Consider the following 15,998-nt stretch of genomic DNA (forward strand, 5'->3'; position numbering starts at 1 on the left):
CAATTTCTGTTTTTAGATTAAGTCGAAAATATTCAGAGAAAAAAATAAGACGAACTGCATTGAATATAACAAGAATATTACTCACCGCCGCCGCTAAGGGGCGTTCTTTATTTCGATGATGAAATCAGCAAAGAATCAGTAAAATGTATCTTATCAACTCGCATTCTTCGAAACGACGGACAAAAATAGGCTCTTTTAAAGATTTAATATTTTGATGAACTTCTCATCAACGATAATCATTAAGACAACATACAATTTCTAGGATTTAGTATTTTTTAACAACGAATTTAAGTAAACGTAATGATGTTGAGAATATGAAGTTTTTTAATTAATTACTGAATACAAATTGTCGCTTAGAGAATTATCTATTCTACACACATCGAGGGGCCTAGGAATGATAGAATAGTGATGTTCTGAATTTTTCAAGAATAAATGATTTCTACTATTTTTACTCCATATATAGCTCTACGTCTTGCGAACACTTTACCGCTAGTTCTAAGCCTTTTGCAAAATCTTTTTTTTTCTGGCTCTCAATCTTCGTGAAATTTGTTTTTTTCGTAAGTTAACTTACGTTTTCACTAGTTCTAAATCATCGTGAAATCATTGCTTTTTCGCTGATTCTAAATCTTTGTAAAATTGTTTTTTCGCCAGTTCTAAAATTTCATGAAATTTCATTTTTCGTTAGTTCGAAATCTTTGTAAAAATGCCTTTCCTTCACTAATTCTAAATCGATCTACAACACTAAAATCTGTAAATCTAAAATTACGTCTAATAAAAGTTCGGTAATATTTTTTTTCGAATTTCTAATAAATCACGTGGTCAGTACTAATTCTATACTTGCCCCAAATTAGTTCTTTTTTCTAAATCCAAACGCGGCTTATTCATCGGAATATCCCACAAGTCACTATTCCGGAAGTCGGGTTGTTCTTACCGCCGGCCGCAGTCCAACGCTAATCACCTATCACGCGGTTCCGGACATCCGTGCGCACCGGAAGTATTTATTATTCGTTACCTTCAAAATGTTTTTCTAAATTTTCCGAGTTTTCTTTCCAAACTTTTTTTTTACATTTTCCAAGTTTGTAACATTTCTTCGCGTTACAAAAACACATGAGATATTGATAGTAATCATTATAACAGTAATAATAATAATCATAATAATAATAATTATGATGAACTGATAGTAATTTCGGTACTCGTCGTGGCTTTAATTTTCTGCTTTAGAGTTAATCGTGCCAGGTCTGATAGCGGGTCGGAGCGCCGTCGAATCCGTCCGCGGTTTGGGCGCCGAATCGCAGCGGGCGGGCGAAATAGTTCTTCCACTGTTGCATACGCGCGTTACCGCCGGCCCCGAAACTGCCCTTGCCGCCGCCGAAACGTTTCCGCAAAATCGCTTTCTTCCATTTTTGAAACTTGCCGTCCGAGTCGGATTCGAACCCGCTATCGCCCGCGCCGAAACTGCGTTTCTTGTTCCAATTTTGGAATTTGGTATCGGATCCGAACGCCTCGTCGCCGCCGGCGAAACCGCGTTTCCTCTTCCAACTCTGGAACTTGTCGGCATCGGAGTTTGCGAAAATCTCGCTCAAATCGTCGCCGGCGAACGCTCGTTTTTTATTCCAATTTTGAAACGGGTGGGCGGCTCCGAAAACCGACCCTTCATCGGCGTCGAGGCCGGCACGTTTTTTCTTCTTCCACGCTTGGAACTTGCCGTGACCCCCCGTGAAGCTGTCATCGGCCTTGTCGTTATCGGCGAAATTTCGTTTTTCCAATGTTGTAAGTTAGCGTGGGACGATCCGCCGTGGAATTCCTGATCGTCTGCTCCGAAGTTACGCTTCTCGGCCGCAGCGGCAGACGACTCGACCACAACGACCACGATTAAAAACAGTACAACGCTTAAATTCACGAATTGCCAACTCACCATTGTTACGTATTGTTACGTGATGCACGTACGAACTTTTACGTTATATAAATATGTACAAAAACGTAGGTTTTTGACGTTAAAAGCGTTCAGTCCAGTTGAGTCGCTAGTTACGCTTTGTAGAGCGTTTTTGCTGACGTTATATGCGTTGACGTTTAAACGTAGTTAAACTAGCGTTGTTATAATCAAACGACACAGCACGTTGACGTTAGAACGTTAGACGCCGTCGCGGACTCTCTATCTCTACGTGACGTTACTTTACGTCGCGATTATATACCTACGTATCTCGTCTGCTCCGCTGCGCTTGATCGTCACGTGATAGGTCAACTTGCCGCAACGACTCGCGTTACGTTGGCGGTTGACGTGTTAGAAACTTTCTCCCGCTCTTAGACTGGCGTCCGGATAATTATAGACCGGTGTCCAGACATAGACTGGTATCCTCATATAGTCTCCTGACAGAATGATCGGTTATCCTGATGCTTAAAGACTGATCTCTCACAAATTGAGACCGGAGATAAATAGACGGGTTCCCGACGACTCGTAGACTGGTGTCCATTTGAATGAGAGCAATGTAGATTTCTATACAAGCAAAAATTTCCACCACGAGTGAAAAGAAAACATTTAGAATATTTTGGATCCGGCGCCAATTTGGTGATTTTATCACTAGGAATTGTGCGAAGACTGTTTTCTAAGATTCTACCCTTCCATCCATCCATGTGCTGGGTTTTTTCGCAATTTCTACAAATTGTATTTGGTAACGGGACGCGCTTATTGCTGGTGGTGGTTTTTTTTCTGTTTCATTGTACGGTATCACTGTGTGTAGTGCGGCCGAGGGTGCAATATATGATTGTTTCACCGATCGATCTACAACAGACGAGTTTAGAATACTTATTATATTTTTACATGTTATTTTCAATACACAATTCACTTCCTCTCTCACTTCCTGTTCCCTCTCTCCCTCTCACTGTTTCCGGCTTCCTCCTCACTGTTTCCCGCCCCCTCTCTCCCCCTCCCCCTCTCTCTCTCTCTCTCTCTCTCTCTCTCTCTCTCTCTCTCTCTCTCTCTCTCTCTCTCTCTCTCTCTCTCTCTCTCTCTCTCTCTCTCTCTCTCTCTCTCTCTCTCTCTCTCTCTCTCTCTCTCTCTCTCTCTCTCTTCTCTCTCTCTCTCTCTCTCTCTCTCTCTCTCTCTCTCTCTCTCTCTCTCTCTCTCTCTCTCTCTCCGCTTTCTCCCTCCCTCTCTTTCTCTCTCTCTCTCTCTCTCTCTCTCTCTCTCTCTCTCTCTCTCTCTCTCTCTCTCTCTCTCTCTCTCTCTCTCTCTCTCTCTCTCTCTCTCTCTCTCTCTCTCTCTCTCTCTCTCTCTCTCTCTCTCTCTCTCTCTCTCTCTCTCTCTCTCTCTCTCTCTCTCTCTCTCTCTCTCTCTCTCTCTCTCTCTCTCTCTCCCTCTCTCCCTCTCACTCTCCCTCTCCCTCTCCCTCTCCCTCTCTCTCCCTCTCCCTCTCCCCCTCTCACTCTCCCTCTTCCTCTCACTCCATCTCGCCCTCTCACTCTCACTCTTTCCCCTTTTATTTCCTAATCTCAGCTAAACTATCCCTCATGTCCCATCCGTTTTCTTCCCACTCAACCCGAATTCTCTCCCTCCCTCCCTCTCTCTATATCTCTCTCCCTCCCTCCCTCTCTCTATATCTCTCAATTGTATATTCCTAGCATCATTCAAGCGCAGTAGTGAAGGATTCCAGTAGATTTCCCAGTTGAGTTCCGATCATAGAACCGTACATGGTTTATGTTGTTATATATGCGCGGTGAACAGTGTTTTTTTTCGACTGACTTTGATGAGTTAATTGTGAGAAAGACCACGCGTAGGAATTGGCCGCCGCTCCCCGGATATACATATCTATTTTGTTAATGAAACAAGTAAAACAACTTGGCGCTTTGAAAAATGACAAAATATATGCTTAACATCATATAAATTACCCAATATTAAGGAACAACAAAGTCGTTTTGGATCTGAATATATCGATGATTGAATCGAGTTGACCGGTAACCAGTCTATTAGTTCCACATATTCGGTGAAAAAAACATTCGCAACGGACTTATTTTGACGAAGCTTTGCCTAAAACTGTAGAACCGGAAGTCTTTGTTGTGAATGAAATGTGAATGAAAGCCAACTGTTTTATTATGTGATGACACGATTCGTTTTTTTCGCAACGCCCTCTCGTGTTATCGACAGGTGTAACTTTCTTTCCTATATCGGACAAAAGCAGATAGGAAAATAGACACGGCTGGTGGAGTTTGTTTCATATATCCCGGACAACGGGACAACTACTAAAGTCTTCGTTAATAAATCCGTAGGCGAGTCTTACCCGTAGCTTCCCCTTCCAGTCGGAACCCGCAACATGTGTGCGTGCATGCATGCGTGATAGAGTGCGTGATAACGCAACCCGATATGATATCAAACCACGTGACGCCGCCGATTCGCGATCAATTTCAAATTCGGCGTTTAATGAATAACAACAACACGTGATGACGTCATCGATGACTCGGTGTCGCTTTTGAAATTGAACAATAACAAAAAGTTTCTCGAGAGATAAGTTAATTCGCCTTCACTCGACTGTGGCAGGCGAGGATTGGGGATCCGACGCCGGAATGCGATTCGGGTGATTGAGGTCAGCTGCACGCTTACCTTGTTGTACGCGACTCGGGTTCGAATCCCGAATTCGGGACGCATTTTTGAACTCGATACAAGATGGTTTTTTACGGTTATTTCAAACTCTCTTCTCAAAGTCTTCCCTTATTTTCATCACTTAATCACACAGCACACATTCCTATTACGCTTTTGGTTCTGGGGGTACCTTCTTTCCGACCCCAGATTTTTAGAAATCTTTGCCGTCATCAACCTATATCGCAGCGAATCGGTTATCAGTTCCTCCGATATCCACTAGGGGGCGATAGTCTCAGTACACCAAACAGCCACGAGGGTAACGCGTTTATCAAAACAATCTATACTCAATTAGTACAGTCGATATCCGCTAGGGGGATAGATTAATACATCTGAAGACTCGATCGCTAGTTATCTGAAGAATCGATTAGTACCGCTGACTGTAGCTAGGGGGCTCTGGTAATTGTTAATAAAGAGAATAAAGATTTTCATAATGAAAGCTACCGGATATCCGGTCTAGCCGGTAATTCGTGGTGGTGATTGAATAAATTAAGCATTAGAAACGAGGCTGGTCACGTGACTACGGAGCGAGTTCAGATTGGTCTTTGATGAAAGGAAAAAAGCAAGAAATGAACAGAAAATTGTCGCAATTCTACAAGAGCTAGGACCAAGAACAAGCTTCCAAACAATTTAAAGATATTTTATTTGCTATCGGTTATTTCATATTTTCAATTCAAACTTTACTGTTTTTAGATAATGAAATTAAACTTTTACTCTGCATATCTGAAGAGACTTACATGAAGCCTTTTCTCACTGTGGTATCATCACAAACAAACAAATGGTTTTGATAAATAAATCCATGAAACCACGCATAATATATAATAATCCTGTTTGTCCGTTATTCATGTTTCTAGCTTAAGGATTTCATGAAATTCGACTATGTGAAATCGTGTAATCTGTAAAATCAAATATTATATTACATCTTATATTCACTCTTAGGTTTGGAGAAGGGAGAGCGGGCGACGGGGTTAAAAGGTAAGACGTTGATAAGACTTGTCGGTATGAAAGGTAAGTATATCGCTCTGAGATGAAACGATACGATACACGCGCGCGGTTAGTGTAACCAACGGCTGAACGCAGCAGACGCGATCAAAGAACACGTGTTTATCTCAGGTAATTACTAAAGGTAAGACCTTTAGGGTGATAAGCGAATTGTGTGACTTATCAGACGACGCAGAGACGAGTCGGTCGGCTGTTTTGTGTTTTATCAGTTGCTTACCAGGTGTGTGTTCGTCGCCTGTGTTGATTGAGCTTATCAGCCGGCGAAGCTGTGGTCAAACACGACCACAAACTTACCGCCATCCTGTAACCTTTGCTGATTGGCTGTTACTCACTGAGCGATTGCATTGTGGGGGCGAAGTGCGTGGTTGTATCCGGGTTCTCAACCGTGACGTAAAGGATTTTGTATTCGTCCCCACAAAAAAAATGTCAGTGCACGTCATGCAGCTTGGATCCTTCCTACCAATTCACTGTTTTTAAAGCGTGAAGTCTTTGAATAATCTTTATGAAAAAGATCTCCCCGGCCGGGAATCGAACCCGGGTCTCGCACGTGACAGGCGCGGATACTCACCACTATACTACCGAGGACTGTTGTTGCATTTTCCAATCAGTCTTCCAACATTTTGCAATCAGACTTTAAACAAACTTTAACTCAGTATTTGACACCAACTCAGGGTAGAATTTTACCAGTCTCAACTTTGCCGCAGTTAAGAGACATAATGTATTTCCCGAATAGAAAACGGCCAATACAATGAAATGCGCAAAATTTTCAAAATCCAAAAATTGTGCTATGTCTTTATCTAGGTCAACGAATGCTAATGACGTCATACCAAAGCGAGCAAAGAGCTTTTCTGTAAAGATATTTCTTCTGTTTGGAAAAATAGAAACAAAACTCGGAGGCAAAGAAAGACTGCAGATAATAAAGACGATGTTTTCGATTGGAACGCGAGCAGGTGAACTGTTACATTCGTCGTTTCAGTTCTTTGATTAGCATTTTAGCAAGAGTATATTTTCCTGTTCGTTCGGCGGGGCATAAAATGCGAACTAACAAAACGGTTCGACGAGCAGGATTAGTGACGCGCCGCTGGAGAATGGCAGCTCAGACTGACGCAATTCAAACTCGATTACCAGTGCTGGAATTCGCTGAATTTTATTTAAGAATTGGCCAGCGAACGATCGAAATTCTCTTTGCTATGTTTTTTTCAAATTTCAAATATCTCGACCGTTACCAGATGAACCATTCTAGCAGCAGACGGTAAGCTACCGAAACACTCGAAGTGAAGACTTTTACTATCGTTGTAAACAACTAAGCGAAGAAATGAAATAAATTTCAGAAATCTCCGCTAGTTCCAAATGCTAATGGCGTTCGGCGATTAATCAACGCACGTACAGAACTCTCTCAGTGCACGCTGATTAAGTAGAAGTTAATTGGTTTTTATTATTGAAATTTACGGATATTTCTCGGATGCAAGAGACGGCATCTCACAGTCGGCTCCGGCGACGACGATGTCGAAATTACGAACAATTTTTCACGCGACAAAATTTAACATCGTAAAATAAACGCGATCACTTCCGGTTCGTCTGTCATCGCTTAAAACGGTTTTAATTGTTGTACCTCAATGATGTTGTTACCAATAGCGACTAGAATTATGCAGACGTGGATTGAATATATAACCTAAACTTAACAACGATTTTTCCTATCTAAAGCCCAATGGTCGGATTTAAGATTATAAATAATCAGTATTTAGATAGATTTCTTCGCAGTTAGATCTGTAAAGTCAGTGCACAGCGTTTTGTCACTTTTCCAGATATTCTACCGCACAAAAATTTGATAATCAGTTCAAAACTTCGATCGATAATGATCTAATCCAAGAATCAGTATGAGGAAAAAACTATGACTTAGTGTTCGTCACGCCGTCTGGTGGGATTGCGGTAACCAATCATTCGAGCTTTTTGGTGAAGTTATTTGCGCCAGTGTACACGGCACGTGATGTTGTTATCAGCTCTACGAAATTCCAACGATTAAAATTCCAATCCCTGATCTCTGTAGTTTCAAACGGAATTCCAGTCGGAATGCTCGGAATTCACGACTCGGACGAGACACTCAACGATGAAATATTTCAAGATGTTTACGATATTTCAACGCTTAATCATCTTGCTGGTCGATGCGACGCGATTGGTCTCTATTAATTAACCAAGATTAAACCGATCTTTACGATGTTTATGGCATATCGCATACCTGCCGCAGATTGTGAGGTTGGTTCATCATCGAGAAGGATCAGTGCTGCTGCTAGAATTGGGTTCACTAAAAACCCAATGAGTTTGATACTTTTGTACCTGGTAATCTTTGTGTTCTAAGCTTTTCACTCGTTACTACAGGAGAGAGGAGAGAGAGGGAGAGGGGAAAGAGAGAGAGGGAGAGGGGAAAGAGAGAGAGGGGAGAGAGAGGGAGAGGGGAGAGGCGAGAGAGAGGGAGAGGGGAAAGAGAGAGAGGGGAGAGAGAGGGAGAGGGGAGAGGGAGGGATGGAGAGAGAAGAGATTGAGAGTCAGGCTGGGCGAGAGCGAGTGGGATGCAGAGAGGGAGGAGAGTGGTGAGATGGGAGAGGGGAAAGATAGAGAGGGGAAGAGAGAGAGGGAGAGGGGAAAGATAGAGAGGGGAAGAGAGAGAGGGAGAGGGGAGAGGGGAAAGAGAGAGAGAGGGAGAGGGGAGAGGGATGGATGGAGGGAGGGAGAGAGGAGATTGTGAGTCGGGCTGGGAGAGAGCGAGTGAGATGCAGAGAGGTTGGAGAGTGGTGAGATGGGAGAGAGGCATCGAGAGAGGCAGAGAAGGTGACAGGACGAGAGAGGGAGAATCGGGAGAGGCATATAGCAGAAGGTGGAAGATCGAGAGACGGGAGTGAGGGGGTGATTAGTGATATTTTATTCATTAAGCGTCACATCTTTTCATCTCTGTCCTAATTAGAAGACTCACAGCAGATAAACTAGCAATTCGCAAAGATCGTCTGATTAATCGAAACTACGTAGTCGCAGACGATTTGTATCATTATATAGAGAGAGACGGAAATACGTCATACAGTCAAACACCACCAGCATCTTGAAGAGAGAGAGTGAGAGATGTATGGCTGGCTAGCCGACTGGCTAGGTAGAGATGATGACTTTGACTACCTTTTTCTGCATTGGGAACATGGGTCCTCGTTATATATTCAAAGGTAATTCATTTCTCCAGGGTGCTGGCAACATTTCAAAGGTTGCGGTCGAGATTAACTATTTAATAGGGTAAGTCTTGGAAAAAACAAGATCAGCGCTATAGTGACAAGCGGTTTCGAGTCCTGCTGGTTACTGATAGTGTGCTGGTATAACACTTCGAAGGCCGCGCTCCCGTCGTGCAGAGGTATGAACACGATCCAATCGGGATAGTCTCGGGAAACCAACATCCGAACGAAATGAAATTAAATCAAGCAAGAAACATTCATGGTGCCCCACCCTTGTCTAAAGTAAACTTTTTTCAGACAGTACGCGCAATGCCATGACTGTATTTCAATTATCTCTATTCGGATGAAATATTATCACTATTTCTCAAAACTTCTTGTTATCATTTTTACCTTTTACGATATGATTTTCGTAATTTTATACGTACGTAAAACGGAAGAGTCTCTCCGCTTTTAGATATCATTACGTGACAATCGAGTTTAGAAAGTTAGAGAAAGAGAGAGAGAGAGAGAGAGAGAGAGAGAGAGAGAGAGAGAGAGAGAGAGAGAGAGAGAGAGAGAGAGAGAGAGAGAGAGAGAGAGAGAGAGAGAGAGAGAGAGAGAGAAGAGAGAGAGAGAGAGAGAGAGAGAGAGAGAGAGAAGAGAGGGAGGGAGAAGGGAGAGAGAGAGAGAGAGAGAGAGAGAGAGAGAGAGAGAGAGAGAGGAGAGAGAGAGAGAGAGAGAGAGAGAGAGAGAGAGAGAGAAGAGAGAGAGAGAGAGAGAGAGAGAGAGAGAGAGAGAGAGAGAGAGAGAGAGAGAGAGAGAGAGAGAGAGAGAGAGAGAGAGAGAGGAGAGAGAGAGAGAGAGAGAGAGAGAGAGAGAGAGAGAGAGAGAGAGAGAGAGAGAGAGAGGAGAGAGAGAGAGAGAGAGAGAGAGAGAGAGAGAGAGAGAGAGAGAGAGAGAGAGAGAGAGAGAGAGAGAGTGGGGATGAGTCATGGAAAAACACGGGTAACGTGAACAAAGTACTTACGTACTATCGCAGTGGAAAGGAGAGAGGAGAAAAAGATGCGTGAGGAAGTGAGGATTGGAAGGGAGTAGAGAATGGGATTTACATCGAGATGGAAGAGAGGGAGGGGAAAGAGAGATGAGGGTTATTGAACAAGAGACCAGTGAAATGATATAGCATGCGTGGAAGCTTGAATGGACCTTAGAAGTCAGGAGAAGACCAGCGAAAGATAGAGGATAGAATGATAGACAAAGTAGGAGGAGGACAGAAGAGGAGTGGGCGATTGCAAGGTCATGACCTGATATATACTCTATGTTGCCAAATACAGACAGAGGCGGTTACTTCAGTTCATTGATATACATATATTATATGACATTATGTTACACTGAACGCATGATGTATAGTGTTCAATCAATTTCACTTAATGGTCAGAAATGGACGGTTTCTCTTGTTTCAATCGAAATCTCATCTGTCCCTTCTCACTCCTGGTGGAACGAGTCTCAGGTGTGCGCGACACACACGACTAGAACTACTGAACGGTTATCATTATAACGGAGATCGTAAATATCAAATCTGACTCTTCGTCAAACACTTCATAATGTCGCTTTCAATATCAATGCGCAGTTTGATCTACACCCAGTCGATTTCGACACGAACTTACTCCCCCTAGAAAGTGCTCTTGACAGTGCAAGGTACCCCGAACTACCCGGATGACAGTGCAAGGTACCCCGAACTACCCGGATGACAGTGCAAGGTGCCCCGAACTACCCGGATGACAGCGCAAGGTGCCCTGAACTACCCGGATGACAGTGCAAGATGCCCCTCAAAACGCGCATGACAGTGCAAGGTACCCCGAACTACCCGGATGACAGCGCAAGGTGCTCCGACCTACCCGGATGACAGCGCAAGGTGCCCTGAACTACCCGGATGACAGCGCGAGGTGCCCTGAACTACCCGGATGACAGTGCAAGGTGCCCTGAACTACCCGGATGACAGCGCAAGGTGCCCCTCTAAACGCGTATGAGTTTTTACAGTTTCTAAATTCCTAAATTATGCTCGAAAATTTTGGAAAACGAACTAATTTAAGTAAAAGTTCCACCGAGAACTCGCTGTGTAAACTGGGTCGGTAGTTTTCAATTTCCCCATTCCTCAATTTCCCGACTGTGTCCAGCGGTGAACGTGTGATTATATGTACATCGTTTATATCAGTAATATACAATCAGACAATTAATCAATATTTTTCCGGTTATGATAGGATTTTTATGCGCGATTCGCGACCGCAACTTTTTCCGATCGTCGATTTACACCGACATTACGAAAAACTAACGGCGGAAATAAGATAAATTAACCCTTCACACGTCGATGAATACAGTCGGCTAGCGGCGCGCGGCGTGGGTCAGTAATAGTTTATCTGCCAGCGAACGAACGAGCGATCGGGCTTAATCAAATACCTTGTGCTTTCTCATAAAAAAGAAAGCCGCCGCCGGCCATTACACCGTGAACAATACTCTAGCGCGGTAAGAAAGTGACGGTGATGTTTTCTGCGGTTTGGCCGTGGTTTGACGTGGTCATTTGTCAAGTTTTGACCGATAAATTCTACCGCGCTGTCGTGGCGATATTTACTAGCATGCTGCAGCTGGACATCGGTCAGCAGAGAACCGAGCGATCGCGCGCCGCGTCTAATGATGTTATTTGCTTCGACCGTGAAATGATCGGAAAATTAAGGGAAACTGACATGCCGCATCTGGGGACATAATCCAGCTTCTCTGACGGATACAGCGCCGCGGTGGCCAGTCGGTTACATTTAACAAGGGGTAATATGTCAAACCATCGCCTCGGTGTTCACCGCAACGCGAATTTTTTTCTACCTCCATCTCATTCCGAAAAGAAAATGAATTATACCAGATCTTTAATTAACGACGTCGATAGATGATGGTAGAAAAGATGTGGAATCCCCTTATGACGTCATTATCATGTTCGGATCTATAGATCGTCTGAATTGCTTTTGTCCGTCATGTCACAGGTTGTTATGAAGGCAATTCGATTTAATATGTATGAATGCGAAGTCAATTCAATTCGAGCTTAGGTCATTGTGTTGTCTTTGTGACGTTGAGCAATGGTCATTTTGTAAAGAATTCCAACCTATTGGTCATCAGTCCTCGGTAGTATAGTGGTGAGTATCCGCGCCTGTCACGTGCGAGACCCGGGTTCGATTCCCGGCCGGGGAGGCAATTTTTGTTATGCCCTCGGAACCTCATCTTTTCTTTCCTTTATTTTCATTTTTCATAAGAAGATGCCAAGTGTCCTCAACTCAGTGTTTTAACATTTCCTCCTTCTAATAAAGGGTGGAGTCTGCTACTATCAGAATTGAAAAGGCGAATACGTTATCATCTCGGCAATATCGGAAGCTTCTGAATCATAAGTCGGGATGATACTTTCAAAATATCGGATGGCTTAAAAATCTAATCATAATTAAAAAAAGCGCCGTCATCGACTTGAGAGACTCGGAAAGAGACGATCGAGTTGAGATTGATTAATAAATATTCCGTTCATGGATTTATATGAAATAAATCTAAGCATTTCGTCGTATAAAAAGACTGTAACCTGAGTAAAGCCGAGCGTAGATTGGATATACTGGATATTGGATATAGCTCTTAGCGGTACGGGTTAAAATCTCCTTACACGTGTGGTTGCTGAATGAATAGATCCTCCACCACCGCCGCCATCATCCAACCACCATTATCGTCCGGTTATCAAACTCCAGTTCTCAGAAAAGGAAAATCCGTTTATACGAATTTACACGCGGAGAGTAAGATTTTGAGTGGATAAAAAGAAACGGGCAGCTTTTTGTAAATTGATTATTCAATCACGAACAAACAAACTGACACTCTAGTGAACTCTACGCAATTGATTAATCATTGTTAACCCCCTAACCCCCGCTATCATCGCCACGACGTGAATTCGCGATAAGCTACCTTTGTATTTATATCAGCATAAGCTAATTGATTCCTTCACTCTTTCTGTCGCATATACTTATTTGTATTGTTGGTCGGCTCCGCGTCTATTGGTTTCAATAAACGGTGTTTCTTCCAGATTTCCATACTTCTTGTAGCCGACTTACTCAAATTTCAGTATTCTGTATTTTCTTACTTTCATATCGCTGTAAATCTCTTGGTAAATACATTCAAATATCTTTTCTTTATTCTTTATAACCTTGTATTCCTTTTATACTTATATTCATATTGTTGGTATTTCTTGTATCCAAGCGTCGTCTTCATCGTTACAAAAATACATTTAAATATCGTTTCTTGAACCCTTGTATTTCTTGTATTTTTCAGAATAAAGTGCACTGCGTTCGATGCGGCGGCGGCGACGCGCTCGATCTCAGATCTGTTGCAGACGAGTCGTCACGCGGCGGCGGCGGTGGTTCTCTCACTCTCTCTCTCTGCTCTCTAAATCCTATAAGAGAATTTATCTTTGATTCCATCCGTTCCTGAAGTTTTCTCATTATTTCATCGTCAATTGTTCCTGATTGTTTGGATCTTTTTTCGTCATCCACTGACACCGACTCGAGAGACACGAAGGCCAGAGAAGAGAACACATCCCCAATAATACTCAGTCTCAGTTATTATAAAACCTTATTTAGAGTTATTTGACGGATACAGATCCCATCCCTGCCGCACTCCTCGCTTTGATGGATACAGATCTCATCCCTGCCGCACTCCTCTCTCCCCTGATATTCAAGTAATGGCGGAATCATGTAAGCTAGGTATATCCATATCGTCAAGGGACCAATTCATATTTTCGAACAGTTCAAGATTTTCCGACGAGGTAAATCCCTTATTTTGATATACATAACAGATATATGGTTACATATGAACAGAACTGCCTGTTCATTCGATCACCTGTACCCAGCGTGGTTCGTGGGTTCGAATCCTAGTGATAGTGGCAGGATTTTCCTCTGGCCTCATAATTACCAGGGAGGGGGTCAAAGAATCCGAGGCCTAGTTGTATAAATGCGCGCGCGCCGTAGAGGGAAAGGTATTATGAAAAAAGCAAGCATCTAAAGTGATTCTAGAACAAAATGGCTGGCAATAGATGGCCACTGTACGTGTAACTTTCTTATGCCACGTTGTGAGAATTGGATCTGCTCCTGAGTTATATGTTTTACCTAGAAGCAAGTTCGTTGAAATGTCGTCAGATGATTCCCTAGAAGCTGACCACTCTATCTCAAGCACCGCTTAAAAACAGTTAACGCGGGGAAAAGTGGGTTTTTTTTTCTAGATGGTCTCCTGATGCGAGATGCGTGGCGGCGGTGGTGCGGTCGTCTGACTGCGCGCTGTCAGTAGTTCCAGTAACAGACGATATAATCACACACAAACTGCGAGCAGACGATAATGTAGAAACGTCAGGTATGATTATATACAATTATCACGTGTTCGCTGTCAGTGAATTCATATACTTAACAACCGTTTATAACAGTTTCTCTCTCCTTCCGTCTCCCCCATATATCCTCATTCTTAACACACTATAGTCTCTCCCTCTCTTCTCCACCCCTCTCCCTCCGGACTCTCCTTCTCCCATTTATGTCCTCGCCCTGGCTGTCCCTGTTCAGCCCTCTCTCTGATTCCATCTCTGCCTCATATACTCTCACATCTCTCCCTCCACTCTCCATCCAAGTGCTGGTGGACTTTCGCATCGCGTTGCACATCATTTCTCTCTTCCGCAATCCGTCCACACCCCTCCAATCCCACCTTACTCCCTTCTCTCCCTATCTCTCTCCTCTACCAGCCTTTCATCTACCTCTAGGCTGTCACCGTCTCTATCCGATCGTTCTTTCATCCATTCTCCGACGAGTCTCTCCATTCCCTCTTACACCTCACGCTCCACACCCATTCCCCAGACAAATCCAAGTCCTAATCTATCTAACATACTCGACAAGTCAATGATAGTATTAGCATCGAGGACGTTCATGCATTATATATGAACTAACACAAATGAAAGCGTCTTTTTTTTCTAGGTACGGTTGTTTTATCAGCTCGCTCTCCTGGGAACGGCGCGCAAATGGCAATAACATATAATTCGATTTATGTACGGACACCGGAGTCGCTCCTCCTTTTTGAACAAGCAAGCAAACAAAAAACGGGGCGCTCCGTAATGGGCATTCGTTCGTCGCCTTTCTCTAGAACTACGATCGCTAAAACTCTAAAAAAAAAAACAGAGTAAAATGTGATAAAAGCCGGGTTCAGACAATCGAGCCTTTTTTTCAGAACTACTGTCTTCTAGTGCGGATCCGTCGTCGATCGCTATCGAGGATAAAATCTCGTACATAATGTACACATTTCAATATCATCCGCCATCAAAGTTTCTGCAACGAAATCGCGTTTTCTCGATTTTTCCCGGCTTGATTTTCGATCTAAAGATTCGCAAAACGAGTTCGGTTTTTTTCCCGTCAATTCAATTCGACACTTCTTTCACTCCTCGTTTTATTATTTGTCCTTCCGAGATTTCATGCGGAAAATACTCGAACGAACGAGAAAAAGTATTTTCCCCCGTTCCTTTCGCATTTTAAAACGCCTTTGATCGTAATCCGTTTTCAAATTTTTTTCATTCAAATTTTCTTCCATTTCGTCCTAGGAATTTTCTTTTTTTTTTGGTTGAGAAACAAAATCCGTACCGAAAATACAGAGTTCAATAAACTTACTTGCTTTCAACCCTAGAATCGGTGCAAGACGAACGTTGATGAAGTTTTTTAATCCCTACTTCGAATCCCGAGCGGATTGATAGTGTAAAAGGCGAGGCTTAGGCTAAACAAAAACGATACCTTGTTTCTCCGCAGCGGCCGGGTGATTTTTGTAAAATATGATAAAATTTATAAACAGTTCATTTCTATAGCGGCCGGGTCTGTTATGGTGAAATTGCTCACGATTTTTAAAAAAGTAATGTATAGGGTAGATAGGCGGCCGGCCGGGTCAACATTTAAGCTCAGCAGAGCGGAGAAACAAGGTATCAATTTTTTTGGCCTTAGGTATAATATCGATTCTTTCCCACACAAAATCCGTCGCGAATTAATCACTTTTTATTCGATTTTAAGTACAAAGTAATGAAAATGAATTAGAAGATTCGATACACGTATGTATTTCAGAGAAACAGAAAAACATTCCCGATAAAATAT

The 15,998-nt window shown here is 43.0% G+C and overlaps 2 non-coding genes across 2 annotated transcripts; one reads left to right on the forward strand and one right to left on the reverse strand.

The window, feature by feature from the left end:
• Positions 1-6,145: 6,145 nt before the first annotated feature.
• Positions 6,146-6,217, reverse strand: Trnad-guc (transfer RNA aspartic acid (anticodon GUC)). The gene has a single exon. It is a non-coding gene; the product is annotated as a tRNA-Asp (tRNA).
• A 5,762-nt stretch (positions 6,218-11,979) lies between these two features.
• Positions 11,980-12,051, forward strand: Trnad-guc (transfer RNA aspartic acid (anticodon GUC)). Its single transcript has one exon. It is a non-coding gene; the product is annotated as a tRNA-Asp (tRNA).
• The last annotated feature ends 3,947 nt before the right edge of the window (positions 12,052-15,998 follow it).

The sequence above is a fragment of the Tubulanus polymorphus genome, chromosome 10, assembly GCF_964204645.1.
Source record: "Tubulanus polymorphus chromosome 10, tnTubPoly1.2, whole genome shotgun sequence".
NCBI classification, from domain to species: domain Eukaryota; kingdom Metazoa; phylum Nemertea; class Palaeonemertea; order Tubulaniformes; family Tubulanidae; genus Tubulanus; species Tubulanus polymorphus.